Raw genomic sequence first — 17381 nt, forward strand, 5'->3', positions numbered from 1 at the left:
TTCAATAACGCACTCTTATACAATTATAAGGATGCGTATTTTTAGTGTATTATTATATATATTCTCGTATATTATGAACAGATAAATATTACTAAAAGTTTAATAAAAATATTACTAAAAATACTAAAAAATATTATTAATTTTATATTAATATTACTAATTACTAAAAAAGATGTAACGAATGAACAATGATCGATGATGTGTTATGTATATACACATCCTAATTTTAGGATATTTGATATGTGATCAAATTCTCATAGAAATAAAAAAAAAAAGATTCATTAATATAAGTTTAGTGTAGATTCAAAAAAGAAATAAGAAATAAATGATTTATTGGAGATTTTTGATTATCACTAAAGTTTAAAAAATAAATAAATAGTAACAAATAATAATATTGTTATATTCTTTGTAATTTGGACTAAAAGCATATATTTTTAAGAGAATGTATCAAATAGACATTTAAAAATTTTAATTTTTTAATAAATATAACTATAAAAAGAGAAGGAGAAAAAAAGAAAAGGAGAGAAAAATCAACTATATTTTTGAATATAATATGATATATATAGTTTAGTAAAATAATATAGTATAGTAAAATAATATAATATAATAAAATAAATAGCTATTGTCAATATTAGAATATCAACTAATATATTACAATTTTTGACTATTTTTCTATAATTAGAAATATTAAATATAATCTATCAATTGAGTTTTAGAGTGTTTCAATAATTTTGTCCGTTTTCGTTTCAAAATGGCAATAAAATAACTATCTCTTTTACTATCTCTTCCATTAAATGATAAATACAAAGAAAATTTTGTTCAACTTTCTTTGTGATCTTGTATCTTGTATCTTCACATTTCTAAAAAAAAAAAAAAACGAAAATAAAACTCAAAATTATTTATTACTTTTTTTTAATTTACGTATAATAATTACAATTTATGTATAAAATTATATTCGAACTTTTTATGATACGCGAAATATGCTATTAGGATCGGTTAAAAATCGTTGCATTAAAGTTCAGATAAACACGAAATGGTTTTTATTGATTTTAATACATTTTATCTATTAAGGAGCAGCGAGATTTAGAATTCACAGCGACAGGAGCACGAAACTACAGATAGTGCGATAAAACAAGAAGAGGACGAGAGAAAAGACATCGTACGAAGAGACGACAAAATAAAAACAAAGACGAAGCTCGTCAGTGGCGATATAGCGGTGAAGGGGGAAGTAGAGAGGAAGTCTCGAGAGGAAGAGATCTTCTCTCTTATTTCTAAGGTAGTCGGTTTTTCTTTCGTTTCGGTATGAAACAGACCGAGCACGTATCTCGTTAGCGAATCATTAGCAACTCTCCTCGTGCTGCAACTACTGTCGCAACGAATGCTCGCGGCTTGTTCTATCCCTCGCCGTTTCAACGTCTTCTTTCGCTTTCTTGCCCCATTTCAAGTTATTTTGCCATTCTAGACTTTTGCAGTTGGCGTGAAATTATCATTATTTACCGTGGAATCATCATTATTACAATATACATTTATTTTCCAAATTATTGTCTCTGAAAATGTTATTATTTTTCAGTTTTATTATAACGCGCGATTTAAGGAAAGATCTTCAAGTCGGAAATTTAAATACTTTATGAAATTTTAGATATTATATAATTCCTTCCAGTGCGGAAATTTTAAGACATATTGAAATTGATCTTTAAAAATTTTATTTTGTTATTCGTAAAGTAGAAGATAGAAAAGAAATTTTTACAATAAAAGTTTCTTTTTTAAATTAAATTTAAATCAAATGATAAAAATTTAATCGATTATTCAAATAATTATAGGAAAAAATTAAAACAATTCATTTTTTTAAAAATTCAATTTTTTTTACTTGAAAATATTTAAAAATATTTTAATGAATAAAATAATTGTAATACATTTAAATATTTATATATCTATACATTAAAATAAAAAAAATGTCATATAAATATATTTTCTAAATATTTTCTTAATATATCATTATTAAATTTTTAAATAATAATTGATAATAAAAAAGAATATTATACGTATATATCTTTACGTATTTTAATTGAGTTGTTATATATATTAACATTAAATTTTCCATTTTTTATTTGAAAATATCAAGTAAATCTATGTATTCATCAAATAATCTCAAATTCATTTTTCATTTATTTTTCTTTTTTACATATTCGTACAAAAAAATATGCAAATATAATTTTAATTTCCAAAATTAGAAAATTTATAATAACTGAAGATTAAAAGATTATGCTAATAATATTTTTTAAATTCCATCATTATCAGAGACGAGTTATTTTATATAACTCTCTCAGAATATACAATATTTCATTTAAAAACTTGAAATAAAAAATTTATTTAGAGATATTTTAAAATAAATAAAGAATATATTATGTAGTTGAAATTTTTGTAATTATAGAAAAATTATGAAATCTTAAAGAGTATATAGGTAGGAAAAAATATATAATGAAACTTCGATTAACCGGTTTGCTAGTATCCACATTTCATCATTCAAAATTTTGATTATTCGACGTTTTCTGTTTATTAAGGATACGAAAATCTCAATCTAAAATGTATTCACACTCTTATAACAATCATACTTTCTTTTCGAACTTGTACTTCGATAAATATCTTCATATTGTTCTTAATGAATTGATACTAATATTATAATTAAATGTTATATTACATAATATAACTGACATATTAGATATAATTATAAATGACACATAAAAATGAATTATAAATAAAAATAGGAAAGGAAATTGTATAAAAAAATACAATTCCATTATTTTTTATTTGAACTATTTATTTGAATTATTTATTTCCCAATTAATTGTTATTCTATTAGATTTTTCATTCTTTAAATTATATAAAATTCGCTAAAAACATACACTGCAAAATGCGATATTATTTAAATCGGTGCAATTGTTTGAATATTTCTAAATCTTATTATTTTTCAAATCAAACTGTGTTCAATATTTTAACGATAATAATAAAGTTTCTAAGGAGAGTTAAGAAAAGTGAATGCCAACGACCATACCACGTAGGAACTACTGGTTCTCGTTCGATCACCAAAGTCAAGCTACGTCGGGCACGGTTAGTACTTGGATGGGTGACCGCTTGGGAACACCGTGTGTTGTTGGTTTCTTTTTTTTTATCTTCTCATATATTTTATCAATGTTTATTAATTTCTACAAGTTTATATTGTATATTATACATTGTTTCTTTTTCTTCATTTTTTGAATTTTATAAATTGCGTTAAAAAGATTTATATTGCACGTTGCGATATTATTTAAATCGGTGCAATTGTTTGAATATTTCTAAATCTTATTATTTTTCAAATCAAACTGTGTTCAATATTTTAACGATAATAATAAATTTTCTAAGGAGAGTTAAGAAAAGTGAATGCCAACGACCATACCACGTAGGAACTACTGGTTCTCGTTCGATCACCAAAGTCAAGCTACGTCGGGCACGGTTAGTACTTGGATGGGTGACCGCTTGGGAACACCGTGTGTTGTTGGTTTCTTTTTTTTTATCTTCTCATATATTTTATCAATGTTTATTAATTTCTACAAGTTTATATTGTATATTATACATTGTTTCTTTTTCTTCATTTTTTGAATTTTATAAATTGCGTTAAAAAGATTTATATTGCACGTTGCGATATTATTTAAATCGGTGCAATTGTTTGAATATTTCTAAATCTTATTATTTTTCAAATCAAACTGTGTTCAATATTTTAACGATAATAATAAATTTTCTAAGGAGAGTTAAGAAAAGTGAATGCCAACGACCATACCACGTAGGAACTACTGGTTCTCGTTCGATCACCAAAGTCAAGCTACGTCGGGCACGGTTAGTACTTGGATGGGTGACCGCTTGGGAACACCGTGTGTTGTTGGTTTCTTTTTTTTTATCTTCTCATATATTTTATCAATGTTTATTAATTTCTACAAGTTTATATTGTATATTATACATTGTTTCTTTTTCTTCATTTTTTGAATTTTATAAATTGCGTTAAAAAGATTTATATTGCACGTTGCGATATTATTTAAATCGGTGCAATTGTTTGAATATTTCTAAATCTTATTATTTTTCAAATTAAACTGTGTTCAATATTTTAACGATAATAATATAGTTTCTAAGGAGAGTTAAGAAAAGTGAATGCCAACGACCATACTACGTAGGAACTACTGGTTCTCGTTCGATCACCAAAGTCAAGCTACGTCGGGCACGGTTAGTACTTGGATGGGTGACCGCTTGGGAACACCGTGTGTTGTTGGTTTCTTTTTTTTTTTACCTTCTCATTTATTTTATCAATATTTGTTAATAATTTCTATCATTTCATTATTATTTTCTGATATCTTATTAATAATAATTTGTAATTGATAATTTTTGTATAAGTTTTGCATCGATTTATTTCATTTTATAATGATAGGAAATATTTTATTACATATTTTATTAAATATTTTATACAACTAATAAAATTAATAATAATAATAATTGCTAGGAATTTTAAAGTTGATTGTAGATGTCATTACATTTGGTGTATATCAGATGTAATAATAAGAATATATTTATAAATTTTAAAAATGAGCAGCGAAAATTTATTTATATAAAAAAAAAATATTCAAAGTTTTATTGTTGTATCTACTTATAATTATTATTCATTATGCTCGAATATAATATATTGCCGCAGTTCAATGTCTTTCGAGAATAAAAATCGAGAGCAATACAAATCGTGGCCAAGATTGGCCAATACTGATAAATTACATATTTGGCCAATACTGATAAATTACATATCTATACTTTGGCGTTATTGTGTAAATGTATTTTGCGCATACATTCGAGCATATTAATCTAACGTATAAAAATAATATTAAAAATAGATCAAGCGGTATCTGCATAACAAAAAAATAAAAATACATATTCGTATTTCGAATATTAATTCGAATTTTGAAAGAAAAAGGTAAAATCTTTGAGTTATTAATATTTTGATTTATCTAAATTTTCAAATAAAAAAGATTCAACAAAAGAAAATTTTCCGTGTAGAAATTTTATATAAAAGTTAATATTTTTCCAATTTAATGGCTTAAAAATAAAATTCGATTTTTGAACATAATGCATATGGTTGAAATAAATAAGGATGGATATATATATGTGATATTTATGTTATCTATTAAAAAAAAAGAAAAGAATATCGAATGATTTCGACGATTTATGATACTTATAAACTTTAAGTTGCAATAGAAATTCGATTTATAAAAGTAAACTTTGATTTATTTCATTAATTTTTTTCTTATAATTTAATAAATATAATATATACAATTAAATATGATTAAATATTAACTGTAAACATATAGTAAAATATGAAATAATAAAAAACTGTAAAATCAGAACAAAAAATTTTCAATAGCCAAAAATTATATTTGTGATTTTTGCAAATTGAGAAAAATGTTTTAAAGTTTATTCTGAATCATTTATTTTATTACAAAACGTTATTTTAATTTTCCTTATAAAAAATATTTATATAAGACATACTCAACATATTAGAAATAGAAACGATTTTAAGATATTTTTTTTTAACTATTTTTTTTCTTTTTCATAAATTAGTGCTTTTCTGTAATTTTTTACAATTTTTTAGATAATTAATCAAAGAACTTTTTTCCATTAAAAAATTAATTTTAACATTAATTTTAAGAAAACTATGCAAAAAAAATCGACTGGAAATTCAATTCAACTTTATTTATTTATATTTTTTAAATATTTTTTGGAGTTTTACTTTTCTTTCCGTATAAACTTTTATATTTTTTTATATTTTATAAAAAATGAAAAATATTTTTTAATATTTACAAAACTTTAAGTTTTTACAATTCATACTCTGCTAAATTAATTCTTTTAGCTTTTCAATCTAGTCACAAATCATAATCGTCCATTTTTTTTAACATGCTTTATTGATTAATAACGTGTTAATTCCTTCTGATGCATCGTGATAATTTATCATAGATAGATATATAAATGATATAGTGGAAATTTGAACATTATTAAATATGCAAAAAAAATTAAATTGTATCTATATGAAAAATATTCTCAATTAAATTGTACAAATAATTTACAATAATTTTTAAAATATTTAACTTATATATATATAATTGTTATATAATATTTAATAATAATTTTAATGATAATTTTAATGATAATTTTAAGCGAATAATTTTTAATAATTTATATTCAATTACTTAAATAGTAATATAAGCAATGTTTATATAATGGTTATATAAATTGAATAATAATAAATATAAATAATAATTAGTTTAATGTTTGTTAAAGATTCATAGATATTTTTACATATATTATAGGAAAAAGGTGGACGAAATATTTTGATTTTATATATTTATATCCGTCAACATTTAAGAAAAGTGGAAATAATTATTATATTTTTATTCGTATTATTTTTATTCGTATTAATTTTTTTTAATTTTTCTACATAAAATAAAGTATAAAAACTTTTTATTAAATTTGCCTATATAAAAAAGGTATTTTTCTTTCAGTTCTTATTATTCATAATGCATCATATTATATTTATAATATTTAAGCATATTATTATAAATTGTTTTAATATAAGCTTTTCATGGATTACAGATGTTTTTGCATGATAAATATGCAAAAAGCATATAATATTTGTACATGAAAAATATGTAAATATGCATGAAAAATAATATGAATATGCATAAAAAATATAATATAATGTAATGCAATATAAGGTATGGCATATTAATATATTGATATCTATATAATTATTTTTCTCATTTTTCTCTATTATTTATTTTTTTAATTAATAATACATAATTCATTGAAAACCTATAATTTATAATTTCATTATATTAGAGTAATCTTATACAGCCTTAATTGCAGCAATATTTTGTTTCTTAAAAATTTGAACTATTTATAACTACTTGAATATCTTTAAATATATAAAATAAAATGGATATAGATTTATTCAATTTAAAATAAGTTCATCTTATTAATATGAAATAATCTTATTAATGAAATAAACTTTATAAATCTTTTTAATTTTCTGAAAATTTTCAAAATAAAAAATATTGCACTAAAGGAATTCTTTTTAAATATTTTTTGACAATTTTTAATGCAAAGTGATATTTTTGAACAAATTTTTTTTATTAATACAATATTATTAATACAAATAATTAGTAATATATCGACAGACAATATATTAACTATTGATAAGTTATTGTTAGATATTATTCGATATATTTTCACATATGTATAAATATACAATATATAAAAAATATAATACAATAAAATAAAAAATATATTCTTAGAATCTTCTAATTATTCTATTCATTTATTTATTTATTTTCTCTTACTTTAGTTCTTATTTCTTATAATATTTCTTATAAAAATATGCATTTGTACAATTTGTATATTTGGGCGTTCTATTAATAATCATTAATTTACTTTTGCTTTCATATGATCTTTATTGTTTTTATATAACTTATATCTTTATATAATTTTCTAATTGAAGAAATATCGATCACATAATATATCATCGAAATTGAAAAGTCGAAAATAAATTTTATTAACGAAAACGTAACAAAGATTGTGATATTTTTTCTATGAATAAAGCTACATTTATATATTATATATATTATATATATTATATATATAATATTATTTTTATACCAAAGACATGAACATACGATATATATCAATAACTTACGTCTCTTTATATTTTAAACGTGTATAATACAAGAAAACAACGAGATCAATATTTTTGATATATTAGTATTTATTCCAAAATTTAATTTGATTATAAAATATTCATCATTGAAGTTAAAAATAAAAAAAATAACATTTATTCTATATACTTATTCAAACAGAGAATTTATATATTCGTGCCTCTGTATAAATTTTGTGATGTTATATATATAATTTTATTCATAGAAAAGTGTCAATTGTAATCTTTATTGTAATCATATTATTGATAAAATTTATTTTCAACTTAACGATTATAAATGTATGCGTTTTTACTTACTTAAAAATTCGGTTTAACACATATTCGTTTTAGCTTTTCGTTTAAATCTTATCTCAACCCTTCTCTGCTCATCGAATATCTTTGGCAAACCGTAAATTGACTTCGACAAACGACTAGACGATAACTCAGCGCTGACATTGGCACTGACACTTGGAACACTTATCGTGTATGCGACCACTAAAGGTATTGTCTATTCAACAACTAAAGATACTATTCTTATTGCTCTATTGTATGTGTTATTGGATGAAACGAAAATTAAAATTGTATAATCATTTATTGTTTAATATTAATTATTATTAATAATTAATTATTAATAAAAAAAATTTATTTCTTATTTTCAAAATTTAATGTGCAAAAGATTTAAGTTTTTATAAAATTAATTTTTAAAATTTCATAAGAATTTTGAAATTTTTATTTTTTTCTTAAACATATTTTTTAATTTTATTTTAATTCTTATCTTTATTATATTATTAGTTATAATATTCTTCCACCTCCAATCCTATATTAAAATAAATATGTGAAGTGACATACACAACATAAATGTACAAATTAAAAATATTTGCGAAATGATAACTTTCTTTAATCTTTTTCAAGTTGTTTCGTTATTCGTATTTAGAAAGAAAGATATGAAAACAAAAATTATAAATTATCGAAGAAAAATATGATATAATCAATTTTTCAAATAATTTCAAAACTTTGAAGTTTGTTGATCAAATTTTAACAGCAATTCTAAAAAAAGATCTTCCCTATTTTGTCCCATTTCGTTTTATCTATTTCTTTCGTGAATCACAATGTTTGCATTCTCTTCTATCAAAGCAGAAAATCATTCTTCGAACTTTACATTCCCCTCCTCTCCTCCACTCCTCGAAATTATATTGGCTTTCGAATAATCCCTCGACCCTCGTTAATAATCGTTCAGATCAGATTAACAAGGAGATCGTATTAGATTATTAATGGAGTAATCGTATCTACGAGATCGTAGCGATCACTGTGAAAGACGTTTCAGACGTTAACAGCGGCAAACTAGTCGAACAGTGGAAGTGGAAGTTGAGCGAAGATTCAAATATTATGTATATGTAGAAACTGAGAGTCGGTCTCTGACAAATAGAATAAATTTGAAAAGTCTCGGTATTAGACTGAGACGATTTTATCTGAGAGAAATCGTATAATACGATCCTCGTTCGAAGAAGGGGGCAGAGGGAAAGTTTGAGAACGGATCGAATGAAATTTGAATAAAAATACCGTCTTTCCACGGATGGCCTCCCCAAGAAGGCAAAATAAAGCAAGGTCTTAACCCCCCGAGGGGTCAGCCGAGTCTATTCCTAAAGGAGGACGCGACGCGACGCGATGCATCGTATAATAGCTAGATTTTCCAATAGGTGATACGTACTAGGTTCCGGATCACGTACTTCCTCTCTGCCTTGCTATTTCCTCGGCTATCTATCCCCCCTCCTCTTGACCACGATTCACAGGAATCTCGTGAAAACGCGTTCTCAACCCTTTATCGATTATTCCCCTTCGCCCAACTTCCCTTTTATCTATCGCTTCTTTTCTTTTCCGTTTTTTTTCCCTCCTCCCCTTTTGTTTTCCTCTTCGTTTATTTCAGCATTTAGAAAGGTAACGATTCCCCCGTTAGTCGATTACACACCTCTTATCGTTAAGCTTTTATCTGGCACTTCAACGTTTCTCTAACTTTTACGAGTTCACAGGTAATTACGTTAACGATTTTAGTATTAGGTTTAGTTGTTGTTGTTACACGATGGGATGAAAATATTCTTAATAAGACTTTGTTTAACATTTTTTTTAGCTTTATTTGAAATATATAATGTTGATCGAAATTTGATTCAATAAATTCGATAGATTTTATTGGTCGGAAAGCAGGATTAAAATTATTAGGATTAAGATCTTTCTTTGCCAAATTTGTTTCAATATTATAAAAAATACATTATTTATACGAAATTTAAATTAAACTTCTATTCATTATTTCAAAATATCTCAAATTTTAATAATTTGACGTTAAATTAATTTTTTATTATATCGTTTAATATTTACTTTCATATTAAACTATATTAATTCATATGCAAAGATGGTGATTATATATTAATAATAGAAAGAAAGAAAATAACATTCATTATCTTGATTTTTATACTATTTAACAACAACTTGATCATTCAATTTAAAATATTTCTGAAATCGATCACTCTGTATATGATAATTTAATAATAAAAAATTGATCAGAAAATATAAAAAGATAATTTTTAATAATAAAATTTTATATTACATTTAATGATTTTCACTATAACGACCAATAAATATATAGGATATTCCAAAAATTAATAAGTTTATAATAAATAATATTTGGATAAATTCAAGTAATTTCTTCCTTTGCAAAAATTTTCATTTCAGTTTTGTTAACGAATTATTAACGAATAACACCGACCAATCGCAGAGCATGTAGACTTGTCGTGCCATTATTATCGTTTGATATGCGTGTTTTGTGATTAGCTAATATTATAGCCAATATATAACTCGTTAATAAAACAAAAATGAAAATTTTCGCGAAGGAAAAAGTTGCTTGAAATCATCTCACGAATCACCAATTAAGATTTAAATCAATTAATTTTTAGGATATTCTATATTATCGTTTGTCATGTCTTTGCGAGAAAGTCTTTTTGATATACATATATATGTGTATATTATGGAAATGATAGTAAGACTATAAATTTTACTGGTTAGACAAGAAGAAGAATGGAGACTTTAAAAAACATTTAGCTATCTTTGGATATTCCTGAAGATTTACGAAGCTAGAAACGATTTCGGTCGAATACCAGGTGATAGTAAGCTCACAAATCTCTTTTGTTCTTTCTTTTTCCTTCTACTTTCGTAGTGGTTTACTTTCTTCTCGTTATTCCTTTACTCTCTCTATCCTTATTATCTCAATTTTACCGCTCTTTTCGTTCTTTCGTGTTCCTAGATAGCTTTGAGGAAATTTTTTTACTTTTCGATATAAGTTAAGCAATTCCCCATAAAACGAAGGATCGAATTTTCTATGAATTTTATTGCAGTATGCAAATTAAATTTCTCGAGAATTTTTTTTCTTGATGTTACCACGTTTAGTTTCATTTATATTTTAAAAGGATATATATTAAATATCCTATATATATATATATAATATATAATATATTATATATATTAAATCACATATATTTCACGTGTAACTTATATTTATAAATATATTTGAAATTAATTATTTTATCGAAATTAAAAGAAATCAATCAAGAAATTAGTATTGCAATAAATTCAACTTTTAATTTATTCCTTGGTATCAAACAAAAAGTCAGTCCATTGTTATTTTTATTTTATATTTATATTTTTATTTTCAAAAGAAACTTATATATTTATATAAAGTTTTTTTTGTATTTTTATTCACAAATATATTCATAAAGTTTTCGAAAAAATCTGAATTTTCGTATATATATACATATATTTCAAAAAATAAAATAAAAAAAAAAATCATTATTTTAAGAATGTTTTAAGAATTTTTTAAGAATTATTTTAAAAAACGCACGCATCATCAATAATTTTGTCAATATTGATCAATAATATTATTAATATATATGAATTATAATATTATCAATAATATCATTGTGTGTAATTTCATAAAAGTTTAAAAAATTTAAAACTGTATTGACAATATTAATTATTAATTGTAATATTATTGTTATTAATTGTAATATTTTTAATTGTATGCAGATTTTAAAATGTATATTTGCAATTTTTAAATTCAAAAAAGAAAAATTATTATTACTTATATCTTTACAGATAGAACGTAATTGTAAACTTGATTCTTAATTGTGAGCTTCAATTTGGTATCTTGATACTTTGATATCTTTTTATATAGACCCAGTGACATTACAATAGGTTGAACAATGTCTATTGAATGATGTGACGATTGATTGATTGAATGATTGATTGAACGCATTATGTCACCGATTACGCACCCGAATTGCTCTTGCACAGAATCTGCGCGTGCAGAGAACGATGAAATACATCAGCAACGAAATATGTCAGAAATTATGATTAATTTTATATTATAATAGATTCTGAGCAAATTTTAATAAGATTTGATCTTTCATTTCGATTACATCTTTTTATAAGAAAAGTAGAATTTGTTCAACATTTAACATTTAAAATGACGAAGTCATTTGAAAATTTTTAAATAATTAAATAATTAAATAGAAGATACTTGATGATACTTTTTAAAACTATTAGCCGAATATAACTTAATGTTTGTCTCCTCATTAAACAAACAAAACATATTATTTTAATTATAGACTCAAATATAGACTCAAATAGACTCAATATTGATAAAATATAATATTGATGATTCGTGAGACATTTTTAGAGAATCAATTTTAAAAATCAAAACAAATATTAAAGTTGATATGCAGGAATGTCGATTGAAACTTATTTATTAAATTATTAAATTGAAATTTTTATTAAATGAAGCAAGATGGAAATAAAGCAAAATTGTTCTATTACCATATTTTATCTTCATCTTCAACTAATGTAAACTTCAATTGTCTATAACTCAAGATTAGATAACCAAATTCATCAAAATGAAGGATTTTAAATTTTTTACGATTACTAAAAACAAAATATTTTTGATAAAATTAATATTGTATTTTATTAAAGATTGAAATATAATTTATTAATTACATATATCTATTTATTTTTATAATATGATTTTAATTATAATCATTTATATTTAAAATAGATATTTAAGAATTATATGTCTAGTTCTAATATTAATAAATAAATTTCAATCAATATTCTTTATCAACTTCTATGTTTATTTTAATCTCTTTCAAAACTCATCTTTCAAACATATTGATTTTTCCATAAATACATTAATACAAATACCTTGTACAAATAACATTTTACTGTAAATCACAATATATTTTGATTTTTTATCATAATATATTGCCTATATAAAATACATTTTTAATATTAAATTGAAATAATATACCATAAATATAATACAATAAGATATATATATGTAATAGTGCCCGTTTAAATGTCATAGAATTTCAATTTTTGAGATACACATATGTCTCCAGAATATTTTATACATCGCATTGCACATTGCGCCAAAGTAAGATTTTGGATGATGTTTTACAAGCTATGTTTTCTGCATCAATTTCTTCTGCACGTTTTCTTCGCTGTTCTACAATCAAGCCAATATTAAAAATTAAGTTAAAACATGATGTTATAAAAAACGGTGTATAAAATGTTGATCCTCAACCTAAAATATGTGTTATAAAACAAAACGGATTTTTCTATTTCGCTCATAAAAAAATTTTCGAATAGCCAGAGAACGAAATCGAGAGAGAAGTGGTTAGCTTATTCTCAGAACATTTTTATCTCTCCAGATAACTGATGCGTTCCATTCCCGATCGTGTGACCATTAACCGGATACTGTATTGTACACATAATACCTCGAGGGCAAAGAGTCAATATCATTCAATACGATTACTCAAAGAATCATTCGTAGAGGATGGATCACGTTTCTTTCCATTTGTAATGCATTTTCCATCAATGACTAATTCCAATTAAACTCTATCTTCTATTTTCTTAACTACTGAATCACCATCTTTACTATTCTTCTTCGATCATATCCTTATCCTAAGTATTTTTTATAATTTTAAAAACTTAATTATAGGGAAAATTTAGCTTGAATGATATCATATTTCAAGATCTTTTATAAATATCAATTATCAATTTTTTTCGGTTATTCAAAATCATGTCCCCTTATTTCAAAATCATCGAAATCGGTGAAGAGGATCCTTTCGTAAATAATTATTTCTTAATCTGTATATATTAGTAATAATTATTTCTAATCTCCAAAGCTTGAATACTTGCAACTTCTCCCAACAAAAAGATTCTCTCTTTTGATCTGTCTATCTATAGTAATACAACACATCAATTGTCAACACGTAACATTAAAATTACATTAAAAACTTCTTATAACAATCGATTTCTCTGTTTCTATTATACGTATTGAAGCAAATGTAGAAATAAGCGAATCGGCCCTGGTAACGGATTTGAAGAGATTACGAGGTTATCTCATAAATACATTAGCCGCGCTAATTGACGAATCGTTAATCTTGCTACGTGTTACATCCGGAATGGTAACGGATGCGAACAATAATGTCTCGGAGGACCGCAAAATCGGTTCGGACACGCTTCGCTCTCCCACGCTCGAAATTGCATCGACCTATACGCGCAACGAGTTCTACTAAATCCTCCCCTACGATGGTCACAATGTACCAGGCAGCTCGCCAAACGACCGCGTTTCTCTACCTTTCCCTGCTTTCTTTGATTTCTTTAGTTTCTACCCTCATCTCTACTGTTACCACACTTTTGCTTATTTACTCTCTATTCTCTTTTACGTTGTATTTTAGTAGAAACAGTGTTTCGTTCGACAACGATGACAAGGAAAACAGTTGATTCAAATTTTTATCACTTTAGTGCATGTTATTTTTTCTCATTTCCATTGTTTACATTCCTCGATTATTTTTTCATTATGCATTTACGATTTTTCTTCTCTCATGATGTGTATGCATTCATATCATACATAAGAATAATATGCAGGATGTTCATACTGCCTTCAACTACAAATTTGACTCGATCGATTGATAAATAAAGTAATTTTAATGGTTATATTTCGATCTGCTTTGTTCTATATTGATAGGTAAATCGATGAAATTCGTTCGAATTCGACATATAGTGTGTGTAAATGCACGTCCAATATCCATACATCAGGGAACGAATGTACACATGGAATAAATAAATAACGTCATATGAACACATGACATATACCTGAGTTATGAATGATTAACTCTTTCACGATTGTACATGAGATATATATCGATTCCATGATGTGATATAATGCTATGTACCAAGTATCTCGATATCATATTGTTTCATGTTGCAATTTTTATTCGATTTTATTTTGTTTTTTTTTTTTTTTTTTTTACCGTGCTATGGATTATGCCAATCCTTAATACATAACGAAAAAATATAACTTGGCCAAAAATATCTAATTTCTTTTCATTTTCCATTTATACGTCACAATCTTATTTCCTTTTAGTATCATTTTTTTGAGAAGTAATGAGTATTACATCATTATGTACATACATAATGTTCCTAAATAACATACAATACGAATAACACCAAAAAAATATTATTTAAATATTATATTCATATAGAACTAATAAAATAAACAATGACGTAAAACTTGTATAAAAAAAAACCAACATCGATCAAATACTATATTACAGAAATAACAGAAAACTCAATGTCAATGTATCTAAAAAATTATACGGTGACAAAACAATATATGAAAAAATAAAAATTAATAAACATTGATAAAATATATGAGAAGATAAAAAAAAAGAAACCAACAACACACGGTGTTCCCAAGCGGTCACCCATCCAAGTACTAACCGTGCCCGACGTAGCTTGACTTTGGTGATCGAACGAGAACCAGTAGTTCCTACGTGGTATGGTCGTTGGCATTCACTTTTCTTAACTCTCCTTAGAAAATTTATTATTATCGTTAAAATATTGAACACAGTTTGATTTGAAAAATAATAAGATTTAGAAATATTGAAACAATTACACCGATTTAAATAATATCGCAACGTGCAATATAAGTCTTTTTAACGCAATTTATAAAATTAAAAAAATAAAGAAAAAGAAACAATGTATAATATACAATATAAACTTGTAGAAATTAATAAACATTGATAAAATATATGAGAAGATAAAAAAAAAGAAACCAACAACACACGATGTTCCCAAGCGGTCCTATCCAAGTCGTTGGCAATAAAACTAATATTTTCATTATTAAAATAGAAATGATTAAAAAAAAATTATCGTAGAAAGTTCTACAAATAATTAATTTATTTATGAATGATGCATACTTGTATGTTTTTTTATAAAATAAAATTTATGAAATTCAAATAACGTGTGGAAAACTATTAGGACTTCGAATTATCTTAAGCAAAATTGAAGTGCAATAAATATTTTAGTTAAATCAAAACCGATTGTATAATCATGGAGGATTTATAAAATAATTCAAAAATACCTACAATTCCATTTTTTATATAAATTTCTCTTCTGCTTTTCTTTATAATTGATTTTTATATTTTGAATATTTCCAATTAATTGTAATGTGTCAATTATAAATATAGATAACAATTATCAATCGTAAAAAGTAATGATGAGGAACCTAATGAAAATAAAGTAATTATGAAATGAAGTGAAAGAAAGATGGAAATTTAAAAGAAAAATAGAAAATTTATATTAATCTTTATATTAACTCTTATATTAAAATACTTTAATTAAAACTCTTTAGAATTAAAACTCTTTAGAATTATTTTTTGCTAATAATATATTAAGATTATTTGAAAGTTGTTATCAAATAATTTTAAATAAAATTCTCTGATAAAAAGTAACAATTCTTCTCAAACGTATTCATATCTTTAAACAGAAGACGCCCGATAATCGGGAATTGATTAATCGAGGTTCCATTGTGTAATGCAGAGGCTGCTATCGTTTCAACATCCACCATGATCAATGATTCGTAAACCGGTATGTGGATAAACGATACTCATTATCAGATATATTGGTATCTGAATTGAACTCCATTAGCCCATATTGCTCTAACATGTATAAGTATAGAATATCATTAATTTCTAAGTATTTACCTAAAAATGATGATCGGTTGACATTGATTTTCTTATAAGTAAGAAAAATTCCATTTATAAAGGTTGATACAGAGATATATATCGGAAACGAAAGGATAAGGAAGTGGCTCATTGGTAACCCGCATAATCTTATAACTCTTGGCGTTCACGATGAGAAATGAGAAAGTTTGGAAACAAGTCGACTGATCGTGATCGATCAGTTAGAGGGAGGATAGTAGATTCAATTCATCCGACGCGAACTTGCAATTTTTCTGATCTCGGTGCACGCGAATGATTCCACAGGGAACGCGTTTGGCATGGAAATGTCTGTTTACTATGTAAAGCGTTGCTCTCGATTACGAGAACGCTTCTACATTTATTTTTTCATTCTTTTTAGAATTTTCAAAGATATATTAATATATTATAATAAATTATTTCGTGTTGTTTATAATTCCAACTAAAATTTTGACATTTAGTATCGAAGTCAAGAGATTGCAATCAATTCTTCCGTTTATATCCAAAATTGTTCATATCGTTCAATTTTTGATTATAATAAT

General features: G+C 24.5%; 5 non-coding genes across 5 annotated transcripts; 4 read left to right on the forward strand and 1 right to left on the reverse strand.

Moving 5' to 3' along the window:
- The first annotated feature begins 3038 nt into the window (after window positions 1–3038).
- On the forward strand, window positions 3039–3157 carry LOC122716466. The gene has a single exon (XR_006347029.1). It is a non-coding gene; the product is annotated as a 5S ribosomal RNA (ribosomal RNA).
- A 262-nt stretch (window positions 3158–3419) lies between these two features.
- LOC122716468 lies at window positions 3420–3538 on the forward strand. The gene has a single exon (XR_006347031.1). It is a non-coding gene; the product is annotated as a 5S ribosomal RNA (ribosomal RNA).
- Window positions 3539–3800: 262 nt separating this feature from the next.
- Window positions 3801–3919, forward strand: LOC122716469. The gene has a single exon (XR_006347032.1). It is a non-coding gene; the product is annotated as a 5S ribosomal RNA (ribosomal RNA).
- Window positions 3920–4181: 262 nt separating this feature from the next.
- Window positions 4182–4300, forward strand: LOC122716471. The gene has a single exon (XR_006347034.1). It is a non-coding gene; the product is annotated as a 5S ribosomal RNA (ribosomal RNA).
- An 11231-nt stretch (window positions 4301–15531) lies between these two features.
- Window positions 15532–15650, reverse strand: LOC122716470. Its single transcript, XR_006347033.1, has one exon. It is a non-coding gene; the product is annotated as a 5S ribosomal RNA (ribosomal RNA).
- Window positions 15651–17381: the final 1731 nt, after the last annotated feature.

This window comes from Apis laboriosa, unplaced genomic scaffold, assembly GCF_014066325.1.
Source record: "Apis laboriosa isolate Shangri-la unplaced genomic scaffold, ASM1406632v1 scaffold45_cov149, whole genome shotgun sequence".
Taxonomy (NCBI): Eukaryota; Metazoa; Arthropoda; class Insecta; order Hymenoptera; family Apidae; genus Apis; species Apis laboriosa.